Source organism: Phalacrocorax aristotelis, chromosome 1 (genome assembly GCF_949628215.1).
Source record: "Phalacrocorax aristotelis chromosome 1, bGulAri2.1, whole genome shotgun sequence".
Lineage (NCBI taxonomy): Eukaryota > Metazoa > Chordata > Aves > Suliformes > Phalacrocoracidae > Phalacrocorax > Phalacrocorax aristotelis.
In genome coordinates, this window is record NC_134276.1 from 188,445,601 (window position 1) to 188,459,595 (window position 13,995).

At 39.5% G+C, this 13,995-nt stretch overlaps 1 protein-coding gene across 3 annotated transcripts in view; it reads right to left on the bottom strand.

Annotated features, from left to right (window-relative positions):
• The window catches only part of IMMP2L (inner mitochondrial membrane peptidase subunit 2), a 483,378-nt gene extending 472,568 nt beyond the window's left edge, over positions 1-10,810 (bottom strand). For all 3 annotated transcript variants that reach the window (XM_075081058.1, XM_075081057.1, XM_075081059.1), the window contains exon 1: positions 10,725-10,810. The gene's annotated coding sequence lies outside the window, so the exon portion shown is untranslated. The remainder of the gene's footprint in view (positions 1-10,724) is intronic.
• Between the last annotated feature and the right edge of the window lie 3,185 nt (positions 10,811-13,995).

The following is a 13,995-nucleotide window of genomic DNA, read 5'->3' on the forward strand; positions in this document are numbered from 1 at the left end:
TTCTATCCTATCCTATCCTATCCTAAAATTCTGTAAATAATTTTCTCTCCTTACACAGGTAATTACTAACTCATGACCCTCAAAGATGGATTATATTATGTAAGGGAAAGCTGACTATTTGCAACACATTACCATTTCTTCATTAAATATTTTCACACATAAAAATGCACAAATGCATTATTTCCACACTTGTGGTAACTGCAAGCATGTAAAATCAATTCAAATTTTCCACATATATCATAGGGACACGCAGTAACACAATGACTCTTTGTTCACTAATACATCAGAAAATTAAAAGCATATTGGCAGGCTAGGCAGCTAAGTAATGACACATGGGACTATTCCACTCCAACTCACCATTTATTATGCTATCTCCCATCCATTTATTTAGCCCTGAACCACTGAACATTCTTGAAAAATACTGACAAAGTACACTGAAGGACAAGTTGATTGTGTTAGTTATACCTCTGAAAAGCAAGCTGAGTACTCAGGTATTGCTGCAAAGGTACAAGACTATTTTATGTAACTGCAGTTTCATTGTTTCCACCTAATGAATTCCTGGTAGACCCTGCACAAGATCAGTTTGAGGAGTCCCTGCTCCCTCTATCACATCCTAACTCCAACAGACAGTAATAGAAGCAGAGAACAGACTGTGCCCTGAACTTTCGATTCTTTCAGTGTGTTTGTATTCAAGAACACAATTATTTTACAGCCAAAATAATGGAAAAGATAAATACATGCAGTTTCATTTAATCCTCTTACAAACAGAATGTTTAGAGTTTCACTATTGTGAAATCTTTTTTTCTCTGTTGCATTTTCAGAAATATGGGAGTGATGAACTATTTGTATGCAAAATACAAATTCAAATCACTCTGATGAAATAGTACTGAATGCATTATTTCTGTCACAGATATTGCTACTTAATTCCGCAAAGGATTACACTTAAGAGAGGAAACACAGTTCTACAAAGTAAGCCATCAGCATATTCTTCACTAAAATTCTTTACAAATATTGATAGCTTTCCAGTGACAAGATTTGTCTTCTGAAAGTCAGGAACATGATTATTACTACTTGTGACATTCACGTTCACAAGGTTTTAAATCCTTTTACTTTTTTTTTTTTTTTAAGTGGAACTACTTCACCATAATCTGTAACTCTTGTTCATAACACACGTTTAGCTAGTAAAAAGACTAAATGTACTTAATGCATGTAATTTGATTATATATTCTTTCTGCACATTTCATTAAAAGATTTTCAATTTGCATCAACAGCTTTCACAAAGAATCTGGAACAGGCTGTGAAACAGAACAAAACCCTCATCAATTCAAGACAAATGTTAAAATGCTTTACTTTCAGCTTATTGTTTAAGAACTCCTTATTGGAACCAACCCACCTCCATCGGCACAGATTTACCTTTTATTCCACACAAAAATAAAATCTCTAAAAATCAGGTGTTTGTCTACTGTTTAACACATTGTACCATTTTATACACCTTAACACCCTTCTCTCAACCCATTGATTCTGAATTTCAACTGTTGAGTATTCTGGCTGGAATTCTACTCCTCTACTATGAGATCTGGTATAGCTCAGACTTCCTCCACCCTAACAGCAATGTCAACCTCAAAACACAATTTTGAGACCTTGCCCACAAACATATCCACCATGTTCTCTACAGTCACTCTTTGAGCTGTAAGACATTGCTTGACAGATGTATCACAATATAATAAATTTAGATTTAAAAAAAACACTAAGAAATCAGACAAATTTACTTACTCTTCAAATTCCTCAAACCTATTTTTCATTAATAATGAAGCATGAATGTTCACCCTATCTCTTCTACTAAATCCACTGACAGATCTTGTTATAAACTCCTTGCAAAAGCCCCATGCCGGTATCTACAGAAAAATCTAGTATCTGAAGAAAAGTAACTGGTCAGACAATCCACAGGAGACCAATCATATGCTCAGGGAACTACAAGCTCATTAATAGTGACAGAATCTAGCAGCCACGTTAAACCAGTAAAGACAAAAATGCTACATCCTCAGTCCATTTTTGGCCAAGGCAACACCGGGAGTATTAAGCAGCTGTGGACAAAGCTGGGAGTTCAGGTCCTACTTCTGTGTTTTTGGACACATGCAGTATTACATGGCATAGTATGAATAAAGATGAGGGGAAAAACATCAACAGCACCCCTACAAGCAATCGATTTGCAAAGCCACCAACAGCTTTTGTGCTGAAGGACTTCTCTGCTTGCCCTGAATTTTTTTCCTTTCTTCCTTCTTTTCCTTCCTTCCTTCCTTTTTCCTCCTTCCTTCCTCCCTCTCTCCCTTCCTCCCCTCCTCCCTCCTTTAGGCAACTGATCAAACCACTGGTTTTATCTTCCATCCACACCAAGATGAATCCTTCATTTCCAGTCATATGCTACATTCTGAAACTTTCCTCAGCTTTTCCCCAGGACACAAAGTGAGCAGGCCTGTAGATTACTGTAGAAGCCCTTCTTCCCAAATGATAGTGAACATATGCATACACATTTTAAACAGTTTGAGAAGAACTACTTAAAAACATCTGTCTATAACCTTAAGTCCTTCCACATAACAAAACAGTGTGAACATTTTTGCCAGGTCTATTTCATAAGCCTTACCCTCCAAACACAGACAAGCATTTACCATAGGATAAGCATATGCACATACAGAGTTGGCATGCAACTGCTGACACAACAGTTCATCATCCAGCTGGAGGCAGAAGGAAGGTTACCCATCGCTCTTTCAGTAAAAGAGGCTTCAAGTTGTCTTGCGTGGCCACAGTGGAAGAGCTTGAATGTAAGCAGCAGACAGTTCGCAGCACACCTTCTACCAGAAACCGTACACATGAATGGATAATCCTCAACTGATAAATACTGTTTGATTAAAATGTGTGGTGATTTCTTCTCTTATATTTAAGTGATCTCAGGAGAAAAGAAGGGAAAAAAGTAATTATAAGCATTTACAGCAGTTGCAAGTAAGAATTTAGGGTAGTAAAGGGTAGACACAATGAAGACCCTTACCATTTTTTTTTTTTTTAAATAATTTTCTGTCTAGAGTATTTGTTTCAAAACAAAGAAAACATTTGATAGTTATCATTCCTGGAGATAATGTTCTGCTCTTAGACATTATATTTTATAACCTCAGTGTAATCTAATTAACTATTTTCTTAGAAAACATGTTCAGTTTGAGAAAATTTGTGAAGACTACTGAAGGGAATATGCCATAACTTTCCAATATTTCAATTTGATATATTTTTCTCTATATTATAGATTTTACATTTATATTTATAATACAGAATTTTCCTAGTTTACATTTATTTTATATTTATATTAGATATATATCTATTATCTTTTATTTATATTTTTCTGTATCAAATTAATGAACGGGTTCATTAAAAAATGCATAGTTCTTACATGTACCTGTCATTTATATATAAAAATTTTGATGTCCAACATTCAAACTGAATTACAAAACTTAACAAGGTTGAAATTAGGTATTATTTCCAAGCCTCTAATCTACTTTATTTTTAGAATCTGAGGTTACAAAGTTATTTCTAATGCTCCTTTACATTATGTTTTACTTATCTTTTAATGAAGAATACCCTCCAGAACAGATAGTCAACTTTTTAACAGTGTTAAATCTAACTACATAGAATCTGAAGAAGTGTTGGACAGTAACAGCTAACAAAAATGTTAAGGACAAGAAGCTACTTATTTCATAGGTATATAAAGATATGCTAACAAGTTTGAAAGACATAACACAATTTCCTAATACATAAATAATAAAAGATGGTAATCATATATACTACTTAAAAATTGAAAATTCATCCAAGTAGTAAATCAGTAAGTAACGGTTCGAGTGCTTTCTAAAAATAAGATCTCTGTGAAATATCAATATTTAATGATACTGAGTAGAGCTCTCTGGTATATAAAATTTAAAAGATTTCTAAAGTACCTGTAGATTTTAAAAGCATTACATTTCCAGAGTAAAAATCTGAAATCCAGTGCTATGCCTATTTTATGCTGGCAGCTAAATATACAGCAGGTTTAAATGTATGTCAGTGGAGCAAGCAAAGGATCTTTTGCTGAAAAAAATAATTTCACCACCACATATTTCTGGATCTCTGCCCAGTCAGTGACACCTTGAATAAAATCAACAAATCACAACACTTAAAAGATGGCGCAACAAAATCAAACACATAAAACATAGTAAAAATAATTTAGAGATGCATACACTTATCAGCATTTATAAATTATCCTTGGTTTAGGGAAAAAAAAAACACAGAATAATTCAATAGAATTGACAATCTTCAAAGCAACAACCTTGAAAACTTGTTTGAAATGGCAGCACAAACAAGAAAAATCCAAGATCAAAAATGCTAGCATATAGCAGGTCAAAGCATTAAGAATTTCACATTGTGCAGCTCAGAGATTAAGGCAGATGGAGCACAGCATTATCTGGACTGAAGTATTTGGTGCACAAAAGGTCCAGGGATTATAATGAGCCTCTCGTGGGTACTACAACATATGGAGCAGAGATGTTATTTAGATAGCTCTCTATGTATAAAATGTTTATTTTTTCTTACACTTGCTTGCACATTAGAAGACACTGTTTATCAAACAGCCTGCAGAAACCCATCAAGTAACATCGAGAAAGCCCCAGGTTACAATATATTTGCAAATCTAGGTACTTAAAAATTACCCGCAGAAGTATGATAGGAAAAATAGCTGTAAAAACAAGGCATTAGCAGTCATCCACAAAGGAAATAAAAGGGCCCCTTATGTGCTTCTACAAGAAGGCATGTGAGGGAACAGGAAGGAGGGAATTACAACCTACATGCAAAACAACTACCCAGCCAAGACTGCTATGTTAGTTTGAAATTACCTATTTGATCTAGATCAGAAATCAGTTACTATATTAAATACAGTTCCATAATCCTTTGAAATACCCAACTTACCAGTCAATCACAATATGCATTTTTCTATAAATCAATGGCATCACACTAGAATTCACGTATGTATGGTTTGAAAATAAGGAAGACTTTCGTAACAGAAAATACCAAAACCCATGAATGAGCCCAATTCTGTTGCACCCTATGAAATATAAAATTGAGCACAAAAGCTTTTGTTTTAAGTAAGACTGGAACAACTTGCAGACAAGGTTATACCTGGTCTAATAACTGTGATGAACAGGATGCTGCTCAGCATAAGGATCTGTGTGATCTTTTTAACATGGGCCTTTTCACCAATCTGTCATGATACAAGGCCAGAGCGAACTCCTGCCATGCAGCCTGACCCTCACTTCCCACTTTAGCTATACATTTCAGTAACTATTACATTACAGTAATTTTTTGTAAGGATGCAACTACACAGACTTTTTAGTAGGCTAATTTAATTCATACAAATTTCCCAAGCACAGGCTGATGCACATAGATATGGCGGTGATGGCTGTCACAGAAGAATCAGATTAGTCCATGTAAGTTTTTATTTAAAAATACTGTCTAGTTCCAGAATGAGCTCTTATTTACCCTTCATTAAACACAAGCCCATCCTGGTATTATTTCACCATTATGGTGAAATTTCTGTTCCATTAATGTACTTATACACTACACACAAGTTTTCCTCACAATATTCCTCCATCATACTAATCTCTCTGTATTCCCCAGCAGAGTCATTACAAAACACCGCTCTGTCACGAGCTTGGAAACACCACAGATGATGGAAATGACTGTTGTATTACTGAAGCAGCAAATCCTAGCCTCATCAGCATTTTCAGTAGCCACACAGGTATGCTCCGCTCTTCTGTTTCTCCTAGGTTAGTCATTTTGTCCTGATACCTCAATGTTTTACTTGTTTTGAATATAAAGCAGCAGATTTTGTTAGCATCAACTCTGTTATATACCATTTTCTTATGCCCTAGTTTTAATTAAAACAATTACAGTTTCCATGTAATAGCTCCCATCACTACAAAATATGCAGAATATTTTCCAGTATACCACAATTCAGAACAGCAACAATAAAAATCCAGTTTTGTAATCTTCTCAGAGCTGTATCATACACAGAAGTTCCCAGAAGCAGACAAAAATAGATCAACACAGTGGACCTTCAGCTTACAAACCACATCAAAACAAAAAAGCTTAAACCACAACAATCAGCAACCTCATCTGTCACAGAATTATTACTTGAAAAAAAAAACCCTGAATGGTTTAATGTAGAACCAATTCTTCTTTTAAGCTAATATTACTACATCCCATCACTGGGATCCATCCCACATACAAAGGCTCAATCCACATGTTGGTTGTGACTGGAAAGAAATTCATATTGCTTATTCTTACCAATGTATTTAATGTCTCAAGGACATGAATTTTACCTTCATAGACAACTGCATATTTCCAGACAAAATAATTCACTCTCAAAATACAAAGCAAAAGCATAAGAAAACGTAACTGTAGGTGAAAGTTACTCTCAGCAATTAAAGTAACAACTAGTTCAGAACTGAGAGTAATCAGTCACCCCTCAGTTCTGACAAGTTATTCCGGATTTTGTTTCATGCATGTAAGCAACTGAGAAAAAGAACAGCCATACCATCACTTTTCTATGGGCATTGCGATACAAAAAAAGGTCAGTAATTGTTATAAATTAGATCTTTTCAGAGCAGTACATGTAATGTAAAGTCTTCAAGTACTATGCCCAGGTGACTGGCAGAGTACCAGTTGTCCTAACAGAAAAGATACAATAATTTTTTTCACTCTTGTTTCTGTATCTTCGAAGAAACTAATACTCATTCACATACATTGTACATAAAGTACTAAACTAGATCAATTTTGGAACACAGGTGAACAATATCACACGTATTTAGCTTCTTGCAACTGAAAGTTCTGTGTTGCCCTTCAGCTTAAAGATTCAATGCATGCAAAGTTAATTTTATAAATGGATTTGAAGTGCCCTTTGCAAACAACTACCAGCTGCTGCTATGTTTTGGTCCTGAGCAGACTGTGTAAATGAGGTGTTGCTTCTAAACTCACTGAATTTGTAGATCATGTTTACAGTAAACAATAGCATAACCTCTGATTTTTAATTCATTTGCACATTTATCTCGCCAATGATTCTTTCAAGTACCATGAAACTGTCATGTTAGTTGTGGTTATCCAGAATCAAACTTAGGCAAAACCAAAAAAAAAAGGAATATTCAGTTTTAACCAAAATATATAACATTAGGTATTCATATAACATTGAATAAGCGGCCTAAGAATATCAGTATTCAACTCCAAAACATGAATATTGTGAGAAACAAACTCTTTCTAGAGAAGTTTCTGCATTCAGAACAAATAAGTTTAGTATGGAACAGGGGAGTTTCTTCTAGCCTAATGGAAAATCAAATGAGTAAATATAAACAAGCTTCTCAGTTAAGAATCTTTCAAGAATGCAACTATGCATTGAGTGTATAAGGACAGAATAAAAACTGACAATAATATTTATTATTGTATGAATAAATAATTCCAAAAGAAAGAATAGAGAGAATGTATTTAATATTTGAAAGGTATTTTCCATTTTCAGTGTACTTTACAAAAGTAAATAGTTTTGCGACTACCGTAAAGAAGGCTTTGTGCACACTTTCTCAAAACAGGGGAATTAGAACTGACTCCCCAACGCAATATTCCCAGAAAACCTAGCAGTAAGACCTGATGAACCAACTGCTTACTATCTACTGTCTGTGGAGTATTAATAAACTGAATGTACAAACTAATACACAAAATTGTGCCTTTGAAAATAACTTCCTTTATTTTAACAACTCAGCTTTTATCCTTGAACATTAGAGGTCACTGTGGGACTTTCTAAGAGCACACCCAGTGTACTCTGTAATAACCATTCACCACCATATTGATTTTGAGTCTGGGATTTGTGACAACTTCAACTGCCATATAAACTTCTCAGGTCTGAGGAATAAATAAAACAACTAATCCCAAAAACTCTGAGGAACACATAATTGAAAACTTTATTGAAAAATGCACAGTAAAAGCATCCATAGCTACATTAGAAAAGCAAAAATTGTAGTATTTGCAGATTAATTTCTGGCATCGACTGCTAACTTTTTCACAAAGCAAGAGACAGATTAGCCAAGGGCTGTTCCCCCATGTACCTAAGAGTCTAAATAACAGTTCAGGAACATTCCAGTTAAAAGTACGAAATCCCTGTGACAGAGAGAGCCGCACACTATTTGTACAAGGCAGCATCCGGTTTCTCCAGCAGTTCAGGAATTGCAGTGTACATTCCAGCCAATTACAATTGATATTTTCCCCTAATACACGAACAGAATCCTATTTCTCAATTTTAAAGACTAAATAATTTCAGTTGAAAAGCAAACAAAAGACTTCTGCAAAACCACACATGTGCATTCTGCACTGACTGAGACAGGGTTTACAGTGATAACTAAAACTTCGGGGTTTCAGCTTATCCAAACTTTATAATTTATATTATATGAACATTAAAATATATTTTTTTCAGCTGAACTTGGTTCTAGAATGTCAGTGACTCACTTTCAAGTGTGAAAATAAATTTATTTTTAAGAGAAAGCATTCTAATGCATAGGAACTAGGATTTATTTATTCTTGCCTTCAGTGAAGATGACAAACCTCCAAAATTTATTTATCAATTAATAGAAAAAAAATGTATGATTTGGCCACTAAGTAGAACTCCAAATAAATTTAACTGGTGCAGAAGGATCTTAAAATTGTGCAGTGCAGATAATGTGGAGTATAGAGACATTGTTTTAAAATAATAATATACTGTTGAACTAAAAGCCAAGCATCAGGATCCAGGTATTCCAGAAGTAGCTGGAAGCTGCAGCACACTGGCCAGCTTCCAGAGATCATAACACAAAATTCCAACTGTGACTATGAAACCAATTGAATCTTAAAATTACTGTCCAGCATGATTCAAATGTTATTCTCATGGATCTTGATACCATCCCCTACTATACCATGGGTATAGTTATTTCCCATCAATTCCAGGAGCAAATTTATTTTGGTAACCAAATGCAAGTTACACAGAAGAATCCATAATTTAAAAAGTAGAAGAAATGAAAGACTCCTTGAAATCTTCCAAGCACCATAGTTAAAAATGTTACATCTTTTACAAAATGCATGTGGGATTCAGTTACGAAGCTGCATATTGGAAAAACCAAGTCTAATTCTAAAGTCTTCTAGAGAAATTATTTCAGTTAACCTGAAAATCCCTGAAAGGTTTGTCTTCCAAGCATATTCTGTTGACAAGTATTGCTATTTTGGTTTTTGGAGAGAAAAAGAAAACAAAACTGTGCTAGTACAAGAAAGTCATCTAGAGAGATGTAAAGCAGCTTTCCTAGATCACCTACCTCCTTTTCTGGTATCTCAATGTTCTCAATTAATTCCAGTTCAACGGAACAACAATGATATGATAAAAGAAAAAAAAAAGACAATGGAATACTGGCTAATTAAAAGATATTACGAGGTTAGAGTCTACTTGGTGTCCAGCTGCCATTTTTCTATGTAAGCTTTTCACTGATTTCCAAAAAAATTAATATTCTTCAAAAAAGGATAAGAACACCAGAGAGATGTCTAGGAACTGGCTGAATCTTTCCAGCTTCAAGCATTGTGGCCTTCATACAGAGAAGCATTAAACTAAGAACAGACTGAAGGACAAGTACCAGACATGGAAAAGAAGCCACTATAAACCAAAATAAGAATTTATCTCTCAGATGTCCAGGATGTAGGGCAATGGGAAAGCCACTCCACCAGGATAGCAGGGAACAGCCATTAACCATAGTCCTCACAGGATGCATACAATATCTGGTACAAATTTATTAAAGCGGGAAAACACATTCAGTATGAACTGCACCCCGCACAGCGTAAGCCCCAGCTGCAGATAAAACGCAAGCGAACCGGGGAGCACAACCACTGAGTCACGTTCAAGGCCTTGCTCCTTCCTACGCCAGCAAGCGCTGTTCAGAGCGCTTCGCTTCCACCCTCCACCGTGGCCACGAGCCCCTCCCCCCCACCGCCCGCAGCCGGGACACACGAGCGAAGCGCCTCCCGCCGTCCGCTGTGCCTCTGCTTTGCGACCCAGTCCCTTCCCACTGCGAAACCTCCGGGATTCAAACGAGGGGAGCGAAGGGAGGAATCCGGCACGAGCCCGCGGCGGGCGGCTGCGGGACCTGCCCACGGCTGCCCGTGCCCGCGCTGACCCCCGCGCTCCCCGCACGACGCCACGCTGCCGCGAGAGTATCGCCACCCACCGGGCGACTCCCGAGGCCGCCCCGCCCCCAGGCGGGCATCGGCCCTGCAACCCCTCCTCTCTCCCCGCGCCCTCCCCCCTCCCAGTGACACCACCCGCCCCGCCCTGCCCCGCGCCGACCAATGGCCGCCGGCGGCTCGCGCGGGTGGGGCGGAGGGGCGGGGGAGAGCGCCCGGCGCGAGCGTGGGCGGGGTTGCGGACGGGCTTGCCGCGCGGTGTGTGTCGTGCGTCGCCCTCTCCCTTACCCCCCCCCCCCGCGCCCCAGCTCCCTCTCCTCACGCCCGGCCCCGCGCCCTCCTCCGCCGCGATCCGCGTTCCTCTCTCCTTCCCCCGCCACCCGCTCGCCCTGCCAGGGGCTCCCCCCACCGCCTCCCCGCGCTCTGGGCCCGCCCGGCTTCCGTCGCCCCTCCCGCCGCTCCCGCCCGCTTACCCCTTCCTCCCTGCAGCGCGTCCGCCGCGCGCCAGCCGCCCGCTGTCACGTGGGCTAACGGCTGCAGCGGGGCAGGGCCGCGGCTCGACACACACACCCCCACAGCGGGTCGGCAGCGGCCGCGCGGCAGCGGCGCGAGGGGTCGCTCGGCGGGAGAGGGCTGCGGGGAGCGCGGCGTGCCCGGGGTTCCCGGGGTGCCTCTGCTCCCCGCGCGGGCCGGGCACTGCACAGGGCGGGGTGCGCTCGCGCTGGTCGCCCTTTGCAAGGCTCCGTTTGCAGCTTGTGCAAGAGGCGCCGAAAGCTTGAGGCCGGGGGGCGGCAGCAGCCGTGATTTCCTTCAGTGGCGGCGGAGACCGAAACGCGCAAGGGCTCCGGCGCTGCGGCTGTTCTCTGCAATCGGACAAAAATAAACTGGTTTGAATAATAATGTGTAATACTGGAGCTTTTTCCGTAATAATTCAGTAGACGTCACTTGTGTAAACTGCAAATATCGTAATCCACCCAGAAATACACAGGTTTTTTGTTCGGCTGATGAGTTTCCTAGTACATGCGAGATTTCATGTGGAGTGATGGCAGCCACGTCTGCTGTGCATCGGGACTGGCTGTATTTGTATTTCCAATCCTGTTTTCAAGAACGGAGGTTGTTTTTTCCTGTCTAGTGCAAACGGATACGTTATGTTTGTAACAAGAGTGTTTGGGGTTTTTATCAGCTGCCATAAAAAGTGCAGGTGCCAGTACAGGCTGAAGCAGGAGGTTTTTCAGAGTTCACCTGCCTTCGAGAGCCGATGGGCAAGTTCACGGCAGGGAAAGCCGTTAACGGTTGCTACACACAGAGAAACTACCTCTGGCTCAGCGAGTCCCTGACGTGGAGCCTGGGAGATGCTACTGCTGGTCAGGCCACAGTCGAAGTATTTAAGAATACACCTCTGTCTGACCCTGTGCCGTCAGTTATTTGTAATTCATTAGTAAAATTATATTTTAAGGTCAAATATAAAATTGTTTATAATTGAAATTACCTTGACTTTGAAGCCCAGCTATGAAAGTATGAATGCGTAGTTGCCTGCACCCTGACCGCATCTTTTTACTGAGAGAAAATATTCTTTCCATGGTTTTTGAGATCGGAATCAGCTACCTTAGAAGACAGTACCATAGCGTACTGATTAATGAACTGAATTGAAAGACATGCTCTTAAGACCATTTTTCAGTACAAGTCCCTTGAATTATGTATACATAATCTGTAAGTTACACACTATTCCAAACACAACATGCCTAGCCTCTTGTCAAACCTGAATCTTTCAGCAATGCTTACAGCTTTTAATGCTTAAACCAACACGTTCACAAAACATAAAATTAGCTGTAGTGTGATTTTGTTTGCTGAAATAACGATGTGATGCCAACATATTTGTTACCTAGTGTAAACCAGTGATTGTTACCCTATTTCGTTTTTCTTCTTCTCTCTTGACACATTTTTAAATAAGCATTGCCTTTACAATTAAATAATTCGTACTAACTCTTTGTTGTTTAATACCCTTAATGCATTTTCTTCTTTGACACATTTGAGTTGCGGCTCACTGTAAGATTCTACGATAAGCCTTTTAGTGCATTGCGTGGGAATAAATACAGTATTTGGCTGCTGGTATCCGCTGTCTTCATTTTCATCACCCACAATGTAAAAATTTAACTGGGAAATCTTCACAAAGTGTTCAAAAATATTGCTGCAAAACACGACATTATACTTTCATCTGTAATGTTAGAGAAAGCATCTTATGGGAACATGCCTCAATGTTTCTGTGCATTCAGAGCTGATGAGATATTTCCCTCGGAAACTCTTGAGCTGGAACTCTTGCTGTAAACCTCTCAGGATCAAACGACAGCTTGTCAGCAATTTTCATTTTGAAATTACACATGTGCTAAACAACTAGCAGGAAATACCCATTCTTATTCTTCGTTTATTTGTAGATAAAATGGTATTTATCAAAGCCGTTACTGAAGTTACCAGCTGCAAATGATGCATTACCAATGTTCACATCATTTTCTTCTTTTTTTATGTATTCCTACTGCAGTTACATTGCTACCTAGAAGCAGAGAATAGTTTATTTTGCTTTCAACTCTAACGAATAGCTACTGAACATGCTTTGCTGCTTCCATGCTTTGATGCATCAGTGGCTGAATTAAAGAAACAGCATGCCCTTTTCACCCACCTTTTCAATTGCTTTTTGGCTGAGAGTACCATTAAGGCATTCTTGGCTATCCATAAAACTTTTGTACTGCAAAATTCATTTAAAGACTCATCAGACTGGGGCAAGTTTTATGCTAAAAACACATTTAATTCAGTTTCCCCTAGCTTAATTTCATTTTGCATTTTAAGAGCGTGGAAAATCTATAGGAGATACCCAAGGCCTACTTTGCATTAAAATCAAATACTGTACATTTGCAGATACAACTGTCTGTAGGTTATTTAAGGCCGGTTTATCTTCCTCCATATAGTGAAGGAATGAATGTTTGAGTGGTGTTGAGTGTACTCTTCTGAAGAGGTGTGTGTTGGAGGAGAATATTGGGCTGGGCCCAGCCACCTGAGAGTGTGGAAAAGGTGCTGTTAAAAAAGGGCACGAGCCCCGGAGGCACAAGATCAAGCAGCCTGATTGCTGAAGTGGGTATTGCAGATGCACGCTTCCTACCCTCCAGCGGTGGCTTGAAGGACCTGTGGCCCAAGGGCAGCAATGAATGGTGTGGCACAAAAGAGGGCAAGAAATGTTAAACCTGCTCTTGTACTGGGGAAAAAAGTGATCGTGGCTTCTTCAGTACTCTTATAGTATTACACATCTCCATTTTATCGCATGACTAGGCATCTAATCCCTGCTAGCCTTTGGGCTCTGAAAATGGCTTGTGATAAAGGATTACACACTCATTTTTGTGGGTTTTTTTCAAATGCAGTTGCTAGCAAGTGCATCTTGATGACTCACTCAGGTGTAGGCGCATACAGGGTGCTCACCGTGGGAAGAGAGGCATCCCACCCTGCCTGTGCCGAGTTCCCAGGGACCCAGCTGAAGGCTGGTACCAAATCCTGGCAGGAGCACAGGCCAAAACTCCCTGACTGGTGTTAGTACCTGCCTGCTGACCCATGGTTCGGTGCTCTTCACTTACACAGAAAAAGAAAAAACCCTGGTTGGGCTGATCATGACACTGTACGGAAGTTACCATACAAAGATCTTCGGACAAACGTTTCTGCTCCTTGGTGTTGATACTCTTTTGACCATCACGTGTTGTTTAT